Genomic DNA, 13,531 nt, shown 5'->3' with positions numbered 1-13,531 from the left:
AGCTCGATTTATTTTGTTTATGACTGACTATTTCTCCAAATGGGTTGAAGCACAGGCCTTCGAAAAAATTAGAGAAAATGAGGTCATTGACTTCATATGGGACCACATCATTTGTCGTTTCGGCATCCCTGCCGAGATAACTTGTGATAACGGTCCCTAGTTCATGGGCGGCAAAGTCAACGATTTCCTCGAAGGGTTGAAGATCAAGAAAATTGTATCAACTCCATATCACCCATGTGCAAACGGACAGGCGGAATCCATGAACAAAACAATAATCCAAAATCTGAGGAAAAGACTCGAAGCATCAAAGCATCACTGGAGGGAAATATTACCGGAGTTATTGTGGGCTTACAGAACCACATCGAAATCTAGCACGGGGGAAACTCCTTTCTCGTTGGTCTACGGGGCCGAATCCCTTATTCCTGTAGAAGTTGGTGAACCGACTCTCCGGTTCAGCTATACCACCGAGGAGTCAAACGAGAAGGACATGGCCGTAAAACTCGACCTCACGGATGAACTCCGCAAAAACGCGTTGGTCCGTATTGCAGCCCAGAAATAGAGAATGGAAAGGTACTACAATCGGAGAGCCAATTTTCGGCATTTCCAAGTTGGGGACTTGGTGCTTCGGAAAGTTACCTTGAACACCAAGAATCCCAACGAAGGAAAACTGGGTCCGAACTGGGAAGGACCGTACAAGATAACTGAGATAACGGGAAAAAGATCGTACCAGTTGGAATCCATAGACGGGAGACGGTTGCGCAATAACTGGAATGTGGCTCATTTGAAAAGATACTACTGCTAAGGTATGGACTCCCCATGTTTTTCTATTAACCTTTCTTTTTTGCAGGAAGTCAAGTACCGGATAAAGTTAGAATCTAGGTCTGAAAACACGTGTTGCACTCTTTTCCTTAGTACGGTTGTGTCCCAAAATGGGTTTTCCGACAAGGTTTTTAATGAGTCAACAAGTACAACGTGTTACTCGACGAAGACAAGGACAAACGTCCGGAAACTCGGGGTCACACCCTATGAATGGGGACTTAATAGCGCTTATCCGATCTTGCAGCTCGGATAAGCGCTAGGGGACTATTATACCCACTTCGAAGTTTACCCCGGTTAGCGAAAATCGGAGGAGCTCAACAAAACAAAACCAGACCTTTTATATTAGGTTTCGTTGTAAGGACCAAACGATCAGAATGAATCGTGTCCACTCAGTATTTGCTACGGCAAAGCCAAGAACTGGACCTTCCGCATTAGGTTTCGATGTAAGGACCAAACGATCAGAATGAATCGTGTCCATTTAGTATTTGCTACGGCAAAAGCAGAAGGAAAATTTCTCATATCTTGTACAAATACTTGTAATACAAAAATCATTGAAAGTTCGGATAACGATATCTCGGATGTCTTCTTGTTAAAACACTCTACCCCGATGATTATCGCCGTATTTCAGCATTACTTCATTCATATACCCTATTCCGGGCACTACGGTCAAAATTCGACAAAGGTAACAAGGTCAGTGAACCGAGCCAAAATCGTTAATCCCTCAAACGGGGACTGTTACATCAAAATTTAGCTAAGTCTAAGATTCAGGTGTCCGAAAAATGCCGTCCCTAAAACATAGCCGAAAAATACCGGCCCTAAAAATGTCCATCGTGATTCGGAGACGTCTGAATTCACAAAGCATAAGATAAGTCCCACGGGCAAAAATTCCATAAAATTCCCGGACAAAATGTACCGGATGAAGAGAAAAACCGATATTCAGGCACAGTCAGAAATAATGACTCCTTAAAACGGACCGACAATTCGGGCAGAAGTCATAACAAACATTCAAACAAAGTAAAGAATCAAGAAAAATGCATGTTATATTTATACAAAAGATTTTACATTGGAGACTCCTACAAAGGCAAAAAATAAAAGGCTAAGTACAGGCCCTAATCTATCTGGTATGGCTGGATCCAGAGTGTTCGGACACTGTCGGCTCGGAGTCGTCGGAGTCAGCCTCAAGGGCACCCTTAGCCTTTTCCTCGACTCTTTTAGCCTCGAGTATCAGGGCCGGAAGATCCGCAAAGCTATGCTCGGCTTGCTCAAGGGTGATCCTCCGGGACTTCCACTTTTCATACTCAACAGTAATAGTAGTAGGAGCCTCGGTGGCTTCCACGCTCTTTAGAGCTTCTTCCAAATCGGCCTCGACTTGGGCTAGCTTTGCCACCAGAACATCCCGAGCCTCTTTGAGGACACTTTGCATTTGAATGTACGACTCGAGCTCGGCCTTGAGGGTGTCATTAGCATCGACCGTCTCCTCGAGCTCGGTTTTTAGATCATCACGTATCTGGGACCTCTTCTCCGCCTTCTCCTCAAACACCCTCATACGATCTTTGTACCGGGCACTCTCAGATTCGAGCAGCCGATTCCTCTCGATCATGCTCGTAGCATTGGACTTGGCAGAGTCCAGCTCCTCCCGGAGTTGAGAAATGGTGGTTTCGATTTCGCCAAGCCTTGAGGAAAGACGGGTGTTATCTCGGCTAAGACCGATCTTGTCCGCTTCGAGTCGCCGGTTATATTCGACCATCTCAGCCAGCTCACCCTTTAATTGACGATTTTCAGCCTTTGTTGCATCAAGCTCGGGTTGGAGGTTGGGAAGAGTGACTGCTCGGTTCAACTCGTCCTCCTTCACCCGCAGAAGGTGCAGATATGTCTCCGTTTCTCGTCCTTGAGCATCCAGTTGACCCTTGAGATCGTCCACCTCTTGCTAGGCACGAACGAAGGCTTCGTTAACGAGCACCACACTCTACAAAATGAGGCAAGTTAAACACTTGAATAAACGAGATTAAAATTCTCAATGAAATCATGCAAGGATGGCTGATAAACTTACTCGATTGCCCGCATGCCTACCCTCGTTAATGAGGCACTACCAAGGGACTCTGTTCATCTTTCGTTTGTCCGAGTCCGAGACAAGGGGCCTCAGGTAGTTTGCCACACCCACCGAGCGAGAAAGAAAGCTGCAATCCTTGGGAGCGGTGATCACAGCCAATCTCGTCCTCCTCGGTTCCACACTTGGGGCCAAAAAGGTGCGCACCAAGCTATCCCTGGCACCGGACTCGGTGGTCCGACTAGCCGCCCTCGTGGCTCGAGGGATCGGGAGATGTCCAAAACCAGCAGCTTCGCCAGTAGTAGGAGGAGTGTCCATGAACATTTCATCAAACTCATCCGGTCTTGAGGCCGAAGTTGGAGAACTCGGAGGGACCTCAGCAGCTTCGACAAAGGCAGGGAACTCCGAAGTTGCGGCAGTCTCGTAGTGGGGCAGCGGATCAACATCCGTGGGGACTTCGGTCTCGGGGACCGGCTCAGTACTTTGACCGGCTCCGGCAACAGGTGCCTCCCCGGATCTTCTTGTCCTTTGCAGAGGGGTTTCTTCGGAAGAAGCATCACCTGAAATATCAACGAATTCAATCGACCTTAAAGGAGCCGGGTAATGAATTTCTTCCCTACCTGTGCGTAATGCCGAAGCCGAAGTTCCTTCCCCGACTGAAGGAAATGGTGAAACGGTGATACCCTCCTCCGGAATGGGAGCCACGAAAGGGGCCACACTGATCCTCCGAACGAGGAGCTCGGGCTCAGCTTCATCCCTTAAAGTCCTAACAACGCTCCTCGCCCTTTTCTTTGGTTTCTGCCCTTTGTCCGAGGGCCTTTTTCTCTTGGCGGCAGCAGCAAGGATACGAGATGCACCCGCTGAATGGAACTCGGGTGCCGACGTTGCGGGTTCAGCTGCTGACTCCGGTCTTGCATCCACCGAGCCCTTAGGTAAACTTGAAAATCGAAGATGTTACAGAAGGGTAGAAGATGCAATGAATACAGATAGAAGTAAAGTATTACCGTGGTTCTAGGCGACCCATCGGCCACGTGACAGGTGTCCCCACGTCCGATTGTCGTGGGCATGTTGGCTGAGGAGAGCAGTAACCCATTCATTGAGATCCCGGACGACCGGAGGAATCCAACCCAGGGCTAAGATAAATAAGAAAAGTAGTGAGAAGGTGGAAGAACTGAAGTTCGAACATACAAAAGCAATCATTAAAAGAGTTCAGACTTACGATTATTATTCCACCTTTCTGGAAAAGGCATGTAGTTGTCCGGAATAATGTCCGATGTCCGCACCCGGACATATCGCTCCAACCAGCCCCAGTCTCTATCTTCGACCATTTTTGAAAAAATTGGATTCCGGCTACGCTTTGCGAGTTTTATTACACCACCCCGGAACAACCTCGGGGAGTATAACCGTATTAAGTGGGCCAGTGTGAATTCCTTTTCTGCATTATTGGCCAACAGCCAGAGGCAGGACACGACCCTCCAAAAAATTGGACCAATCTGTGCCAAGGTTACGTTGTAAGTCCGGCACATGTCTAAGATGACCGGATCGACCGGGGGGTCGAGCTTGAGGGTGAAAGGGTAAGTATAAACGTATAAGAAGCCTTCCCGATGGTCGGTGACTGATTCGTCTAGCCCGGGGGCAAAAACTTGGACTGAACGACTGTCCCATCCACAATCAGTCCGGACTAAGTCGAGTTTATCCTCGGTAATGGATGAGGGATATCATCTCACATCAAACCCTCTATCGGATACCGGAGAAGGTTTTTCAACCTCGAAATCTTTGTTGAAATTAGGTTTGGACGGAACAATATCCGAGGCAGTGGGCTCGAAGGTGATTTTTGTCTTAGGTGGTGAAGTTGGCTCGGTTCCTTGAGACGAAACCGAGGGAATATCATGGGAAGTGGTTTCGGTGTTAGCAGACATTTGAAGATTACAAAGAAAGATTTGGCAAAATTCGAAGGGAAGTTAAGAACGGTCAAATGAGGAATCGAAGTGGTAAAGAGTAAAGAGAAGAAGCAGCAACACGCAAGAATAATTAGAGGGGAAGTTGGCAGAATCGTTTCTTTTAACGTACTATAAGCAGCGAATCAACAAGAAATGTGAGTAAATGTGAGTTGAAAGACAAGAAGTGAAGAACTCAAAACAGAGAAGAAGTGAGTTAGAAGAGGTGAAAATGTTCAAATGAAGAGGTAAAGGACGTTATATAGGCATGAGATTGAGGCGGTTACAGATCCCAGCCAACCGGGGAGAGCCACGTGTCCCATAATTAATGAGAGGTGACTTGAAACGACGTGCGTTACGGCGGTTGTCAGAGCTGACCGCCCGGGACGAGACACGTGGCTGATGACAGACGGGACGTGACGCAACTGTTCCCGCCAAAATGAAAAGTTAAGAACGAGCATTCGGAACCGCCGGTTTTTTATTCATCCACTTCTCGTTACTCCGATAAAACTATGGTCCGGGAAGTGTGGGGATTATCTGTATACGGTAAAAATCGGATATATGTTAAACCGGTAAAACCGGAGACCGAGGGAAGAAAGGGACAAGCACGTGCACGAAGACTTTCTTTCTGAACCGGAGGAGTGCTTGAACCGAAGCTAAGGAAGGGCATCATTTAGTCCGACTTCTCCATAGCCGAGTTGGTCGTGGCCGTTGGTCCGTTTGATCGTGGCCGTTAGTCCGGGTGATCCGTTACATAATTGCCACGCGTCAATACCGTTCTGCCGCATTGTACTGCCAATCGTACGGGTGTCAAACCGTACAACCAACCTTATCCATTTTAGGGTTTTTCTTTATTCTTTAGGGCCTTATGTTATATGAAGCTCATGAGGCAAAACTATAAATAGGGGTCATTATCTTACTTTTAGGGGTTGGCTTCTTGAACTCTATAACATTTGTAATAGCAAATATATACGAATTCTCTCTCTCTCAATATCAGATTTTGGTCCAGATTTATTGTGTTCATCTTTAGATTTGTGCAATCAAACAATATTCAACATATTAGCATATACGTTTAGCGCAGACCATCAACTACCATCTAGATTATTCATAGTTGATTACATTCCATTTTCTCTCAATCAAAGAATAAATTAAAGTTTTACCACATATCCTATACCTCACTCATAAATTTAATTGATTATCCAAATTTGGGGTAAACAAATTCCAAATTTTTACCAAAAAAGAGAAAAAAATAAAGTTACACACTCTGGCTGAAGAATATATCCATCAAAACTATTTAATTTACGAAGAACCTCTTAGGTAGCTTTATGGATTTGGTGAACCCTTTTTGGTTTTAATTTGAAGACTAAAAGAAGGCATCATGCAAAGTTGGGAAAAAAAGGAGGAACTTTAGAAGGGAAAATGAAAAAAAAAATGATCCCTTATGTTCGAGGGTAAAGATTAAAATAGTCCATTGAGTAAAAAACTCCACCGAACAGTAAAAAGATACAAAAATAACAGAAATTATACCTCAAAAAGTTGTATCAGACTTTAGGAATAAATTTAAAATAGCGTAAACTACAAAAATTGTACCTCTAAATGCGAGTTTCCGCTATTTTTTTTTCTTGACATAGTTCCACTTAAATTTAACTGATAGAGTTAGATAAATGTTTGACGGAGACTAAACATGTTAATTTCTGGCAAACTTAAAGGACCAAAATTGTTCACTGCATATTTAAGGGACTATTTCGAACCTATCCTCAAACATAAGGGACCATTTTGCCATTTTTCAACTTGAGCACCACTTTGTTAAATATCAGGTCAAGTACTTAATTTGAAGATTGCTAATACTTGTTTCAAGGGAATGATCATCTTTTCACTTGAATATTTCTTTAGCCATTAATCTTTAGTTAACCAATCCATACTCTAAATTATAAAAAATAGAAAATTTTCCAATTATAAAGTCCCAAAGCCTCTTTTTTTTTTTTTTTTTTTTGGTTTTAAGCGGTGGGTGCGAGCCAATTTTTTTTCCCCCTCAAAAGAGACCTATATAAATTTATGAATGCATATGATTTGCATGTCTAGCATTCTCTCTATTGGTAATCAACTCGATCAGAAGAAAAAAATATGCTTTTATCTCTTACTTGAAATAAATACTCTCTCATGGTACTCCAAATTGTAGTACACCAGTATAAAGGCCATTTTTCGAGCGGAAAAAATCGATGGACTTCGACGGAAGAGTTGTTGGCCAGAGTTTCATAAGGATCAATCTGTCAGTGTTTTGATTGGAGAAATTCCTATTTTCACTACTAGAAAATATGAAATTAGCTACAAAATTTATCGATAGCTAATCTGTAGTTAAATGAAATTAGTATGGAATTTTTGTTGTTTAGCTATGAAATTTTGTCCTTTGTTAATTTCTTATTTTCTAGTAGTGTTTAGGGCCTTCAAATTATAGGTTGCTTAAGCTTGACTTCAGTGGCTTTGAAAGTCTATATATCAGCCAAACATTTTTAGAAAAATGGGCTTCAGACCCAAGAACCATAGTCAACTAGAAGGAGCTTTGTTCATTCGTCAGATTCTACATTACTATCCAGCCCAACCACTTGGCTTGAATATGAGAAAAGTGGCCCATTAGAGCATGAGAAAAATACTTGTTCTCTGTATGCGTGCAGAAAAACATTTTTTTGCACGGATTGCCCTTCTTTTGGGGTGGTCTTTAAATTTTGCCCCTCATATTTGCGTTTTTTAAGTTTTGCCTTCGCTTGGATACCTGAGGTTCTGGGTTCGAACCCCCGCTCAGGCATAAAATAAAAAAATAATTTCGCAAGACAGGGCTGGGGGGAGTGTATGCCGGATCGGGCATACAATCCTTAAGGAAAAACTAAAGTTATGCCGGAGGGGGCAGACTTTGCCTTGAGACATATATTTTTTTTTTATTATTATTTTTACTTTTCAAGACAAACTTTTAATTATGCTTTAAGGAAAAGTTCCACCTCATGGGACATACTTTTAGTTATGCCTTAACTAAAAGTGTGCCCCATAAAATATAACTAAAAGTATGCCCCATAAGGCGGAACTTTTCCTTAAGGCATAACTAAAAGTTTGCCTTAAGGAAAAGTTCTGCCTTATAAAGCATACTTTTGGTTATGCTTTAATTAAAAGTCTGCCCCATAAGGCATAGTTCCTTAAGGAAAAGTTTTGCCCCATAAGGCATAACTAAACTATGCCTTGAGGAAAAGTTATGCCGGAGGGGGGCAGACTTTGCCTTGAGACATATATATATATTTTACTTTTCAAGACAAACTTTTAATTATGCCTTAAGGAAAAGTTCCGTCTTATGAGGCATACTTTTAGTTATGCCTTAACTAAAAGTGTGCCCCATAAAATATAACTAAAAGTATGTCCCATAAGGCGGAACTTTTCCGTAAGACATAACTAAAAGTTTGCCTTAAGGAAAAGTTCTGTCTTATGAGGCATACTTTTGGTTATGCCTTAATTAAAAGTATGCCCCATAAGGCATAGTTCCTTAAGGAAAAGTTTTTCTCCATAAGGCATAACTAAACTATGCCTTGAGGAAAAGTTATGCCCCCTCCGGCATAACTTTAGTTTTTCCTTAAGGACTTTATGCCGGATCCGGCATACACTCCCTCTAGCCCTGCTTTGTGAAATTATTTTTTTATTTTATGCCTGAGTGGGGTTCGAACCCAAAACCTCAGGTATCCAAGCTAAGGGTAAAACTTAAAGACCACAAATATGAGTGACAAAATTTAAAGATCGCAAATATGAGGGGCAAAATTTAAAGACCACTCCAAAAAAAGGGCAATTCAGCGAATTGCCCGCAGAAAAACAACAATTTAACCTGAAGAGCCACAACAATTATATCACTCTATATAAGAGAGACACGTCTAATATTAATTTATTTGGTGTGAAAACACACACACATATATATAGGGGCTGGTTTCACAATGTAATACGTGTGTAAACATGAAGTGATCAGTAACTTTTATCTAACCTCTACATATGTATGAAGAAATTCACTGAGTATCTATAAATATTTAATAATGAACTCAGTTATTATAGTAATATTAACCTGACGTCACTGTAAGAACTCATAAACTTCAAATATCTGTCTTTAATTATATGATTGATAAATTCTCCTGTATGACTGATTAAGTTAATCTACTCAGGATTAGCCTAATATTCACTTACGTTTAATAACGAGCTCAACACTAAATTATATTCTTGATTTCTTTCATAGGAACATTAAGCAATCTTTAGATATACTCTGATCATGAAACTAATTGCACTACGAAGGTGAAAAATTCCGGACTAACATCTCCGCAAAAATTAGAAAAGGTAAGGTTGAAAGAGCCTTTTTCTACCCCGAAATAACAAGTTAAAACAAGAGATAATATATTCCAAAATATGTGACTAAAAATGACTACTTTTTCATCATTTACGTTGAGGATATTAATAGAAAATTAGAAATGCCTGCTAAAATTTAAAATACATGAACATGAAGTTGCTTCTTTCAACTTATTTTTTCAGCAAATACTTAACCCAATAGTTACGATCATCTAAAAGCAAAATCCGAAACATCAAAAATAAAAGAAAGAGAATTACAGAAAGGGACAGAATAATCAACACTCTATACAGATATCTCTTCCTCCCACACCCAAAACGTACATTAAAGGGAATTAAAAGGGTTACAGTTTCTCCTTCACCGTATAAAATATCTCAATTTTGTTAGTGGAATTTGCGCTGGAACTTCACTAAGATTTGGGACAAATATGAAAAGATTTACTAACAGGAAAAATATGAATGACCCAAAATTGTAACGACGGGTGTGATTAAAAATACACCATATACTAGTAAACAAGTAAATTTGGAAGGTTTTCCAATACAACACACAAACAAAACAAAAAACAAAAAAAAACAAGAAAAAGAATCCACATGAATTAATCCAGCACGGGGTTTCCTCTATCATCATAACAAATCTGGCCTGAAAATTCCAAGGGTCGGCATTTTTCTCCTTTAATAATGGTTCTTTTCCACAATGCATTTTCCTCATCTTCATCTTGCAATTTCCTCCAACATATCATTTTGGCCAGAAGAAGAACTTTACTACTTATGACTGGCTTTTTACTCCCCAATTGCTCACTTTTTTTCTTCTCATTTTCCCTTTTGTGAGTGCCAACTCCACATAAAAAGGACACCATAGAAAATATGGGAAAGACTATTATTATAGTTATCATAAAGGTTATAGAAGGAGGAAGTAAAGAAAGTTTATGTAGACGAATGCTAGGGATATTCCTAGCCATGACCAAAAATGTTGCTTCTCAAGCAAAGAAAGATGGAGAAGGAAGAAAGATGATTGGTGACAAAAGGAAGAGTAAAGTTACTATACGTATGGACGGCTGCTTCTTGGCGCCAAGTTACATCATGGATTTAACTTATTACTTATATATGTTAATATGTTAATGTTGTAAAATATTTTATTATATTAGTGTATTTTAATCTGTTGCAGCAAGTATCTCTTTCATACTTTATTCTTTAAAATTAAACCAATATTCACCAACAGAGATGAGTTTTTTTACACTATCGTGTCAACTTTACTCGTAGCATATGTAACCTACTATTTCAATTCTTACAGAGGGTTAATTGTAGAGATAGGCCTGGGCATAGAGTCGAGGCGGCTTGGGGCTTGACTCGGTTGGCTCGCTTTGATCATGTAATAATTACTTTAAAACTAAAATTCATTTATTAATCTTAATTAAATTAGTAAAATGTTAATTCAATAATTATTATAATTATTTATAATTTTGTACTTCTTTAATCAATTTGATGCAATTAAGTTTTTAGACATCGTTACTTAAGATACTTTACGGGTGTTACGAAATATGATTAATATTTTAATTTGATAATTCAATTAGTAATGAAATTTAACATTGTACAATTTTTCTTGAATTTGTTGTTGCTTTATTTTTAATTTTTAATTTTATTTTTTTGCCTGAAAGTTTTATTCTATGTTCAGTTTTGATTAGCGTCATTTGAATTAAGTTCTAACTAGACTAATATTATATATAATTAATTCAATCATAGTTGAATGCAATGGCCAACTTAAACTAGTAATTCTTATATTTTCAAGACAATTTATCATAAACTTAATTTTTTAGTGATGTAGCATTACACATGCACTACTAAATATTAAAGTGCTGACTCGGCTCGGCTCGGGTCGATACTATAAAAAGCTCGGTTGAGCTCGGCTCGCCCGGCTCACTCGGAACGATGCCCAAGCCTGTAGATACATATGTACATACATAAGATGAAACAAGACATATATTTTCACTTCTCGTTGTAGAAGTTAAAACTTGACTCTGGAACCTAATTTCTAATGACGAAGACAACCAGCAGATTCAACAGTTTGTTGCATAAATTAAAGATGTTGGCCATAGCGTGCAGCTAATGTTAGTTCAGGAGTAACTGTGTTGTAAGCAAAAGTCATGACCTTTGACCCCATAGAGACTGTTGTTAGACGTGACCCCATAGAGACTGTTGTTAGACGTAACATGCACTTGCAAGGGAAGGGACATCAAAATATATGGCCCCCCTCTCTTGGGCTCCTAATATGTGTCGCACTATACAATTAGTCTAATACCCCTACATCTATGTTTTTTTTTTTTTTTTTTTTTTTTTGATACTCCTTCCTTGGGGAGAAAATTTAAAATTTATGAGTTTGAGATTCTAGCCTTTTTGAATTATAGGGTTCTAAATTAATAACGCACACTCCCTCCGTCCCAATTTGTTTGAAGGTTGACCAGTTTGGGGAGTCAAACAACTTTTTTTTTTTTTACTACGACTTTCTCCAACTCTTTCATATATTCTGAATTATTAATTATGCAGACTTACAATACTTTTTTTGTGGTTTTCAAATATATAAATTTTATTAGAAAAGTACTCAAAGAATCTATGTTTAAAATTAAATAAAAGAAAAAGCTGTTTGACTCTCTAAACTGGTCAACCTTCAAATAAATTGAAACTGAAGAAATACATATTTAATGAATTTCTTAATATATATACTTGATTCGCACCAAAGCTAGTAACCAAAGTAGCCTAGTGGGTCACAATGTGTTCTGTTCTTCCAACCAAAATGAGCTGATCCATCAATGCTTAACTTAGTAAGTCACATGTAATTACAATTGAAAGCTTACGCCCACGTCCAAATCAACATAGACCCATACTGCTAAAACCACTGCATGTTTGTCGGCTACAAAAGCATGTTCTTTTTTCCTTTTAAAATTAAGAAGAATGATTTAACTTATTCCCCGATTTCAACTTATGTGTCTTAGTTTAAGTGGGTATAAAATTTAAGAAAGTATATTTTTTTTTAATCTTGTGATGTTAAACTATAAATGTGTAAGTACTAAAATGACATTTGGGTTTTGTGATTTTAAATATGTCATGAAAATTGAATTTAAAGAGTCACTAAATATAAAAGGCGGCAAACTTTTTGAAACATACTTAAATAAAAGTAAGACACGTAAAGTAGAGTACAATTAGTGTGATACTAAATTACCCATGTGGCTTCTAATATTAAGCTTACCTTCTTTGATTTTTTGTAACAATTCTTTTAACTTATTTATCATTAATGTAAAAAAAAAAAGTAATAATTTGATTAATTTCAACTTTTTTTATCTTAAGCTCTTTTAGTTCATTAATCTACTAAATATATCTTATCTGAAAATTTCTTTTTATTGAAAAATTATATTATATAAATAGGAGGGGAAATCTTATTATTATATTAAATTGTTGAATTACCTTAACGCTAGAATAAATACTAGTAAAGTGATAAAAAAAATGTTCAACAATTACTTTATATCTTATAAATTTAAATTTCAGGTGTGATAGTTTAGTTTTTTAAAAAACATTAAGTCCCTATCGGATTTTTATCAGTACTAATTTGTTCAATAACAAATTACTTCAAACACTCTTTTTCTTAGTTTATTCCGAAAAGAACGATACTTTTAAACATTTAGAAACTTTGTAATTTAAAGTTTTCATTTTACGCTATGATATACTTTTATAGCCATTAAAATATTATAGCATGCTTACCATCATATAAGTTCAAACTAAGTGCTCTTATACATGTTAATAATCTTTTCTTAAAAACTTTTGTCTCCGGTCAAACACCGTCATATAAATGAAATATAATATGTATCAAAATCGCCTCAAGAAACGACTTCATTTAAAAACAAATCCTCCTGTATAAGGTAAAAACCGGGGTTTGCGTTCCCCACCCAACGACCAATTGCCCAAACAAAAAGCGAGGGGCAATGGATAATAGAGCTCGACAAACCAGACAGGAACATTTCAGATTCATACACTCGGACCCAGCAATTCCCTAAGGGCGCGTTTCCAGTTGGTGATAGTGCAAGAAATCCGATCCGTTGCGGATTTCACTCCACACGGCACGTAAAATGCAAATTCTTGTATTATAAATAAGGGGGAGTAAATCCTCATAGGGGCATCTTCTTTTTACAATCTTCTATACGATCATACAAAAACAACTTGTTCTCAAAGTTCTGTAAAGCATCAAAGTGACAAATTTCTGTAAAATTTCTTACAGATTGGTTCGAGTTATTTAGGCCTCAATCCAGGCCATTTGTTGCAATTGACACTCAGGCCATTTCTTACACCTCTATTCGCAATCTTTATTTTTCGTCATTGT

The sequence above is a fragment of the Lycium barbarum genome, chromosome 11, assembly GCF_019175385.1.
Source record: "Lycium barbarum isolate Lr01 chromosome 11, ASM1917538v2, whole genome shotgun sequence".
Lineage (NCBI taxonomy): Eukaryota > Viridiplantae > Streptophyta > Magnoliopsida > Solanales > Solanaceae > Lycium > Lycium barbarum.
The sequence above is the reverse complement of the archived record's forward strand: the minus strand, read 5'-3'. Positions refer to the sequence as shown.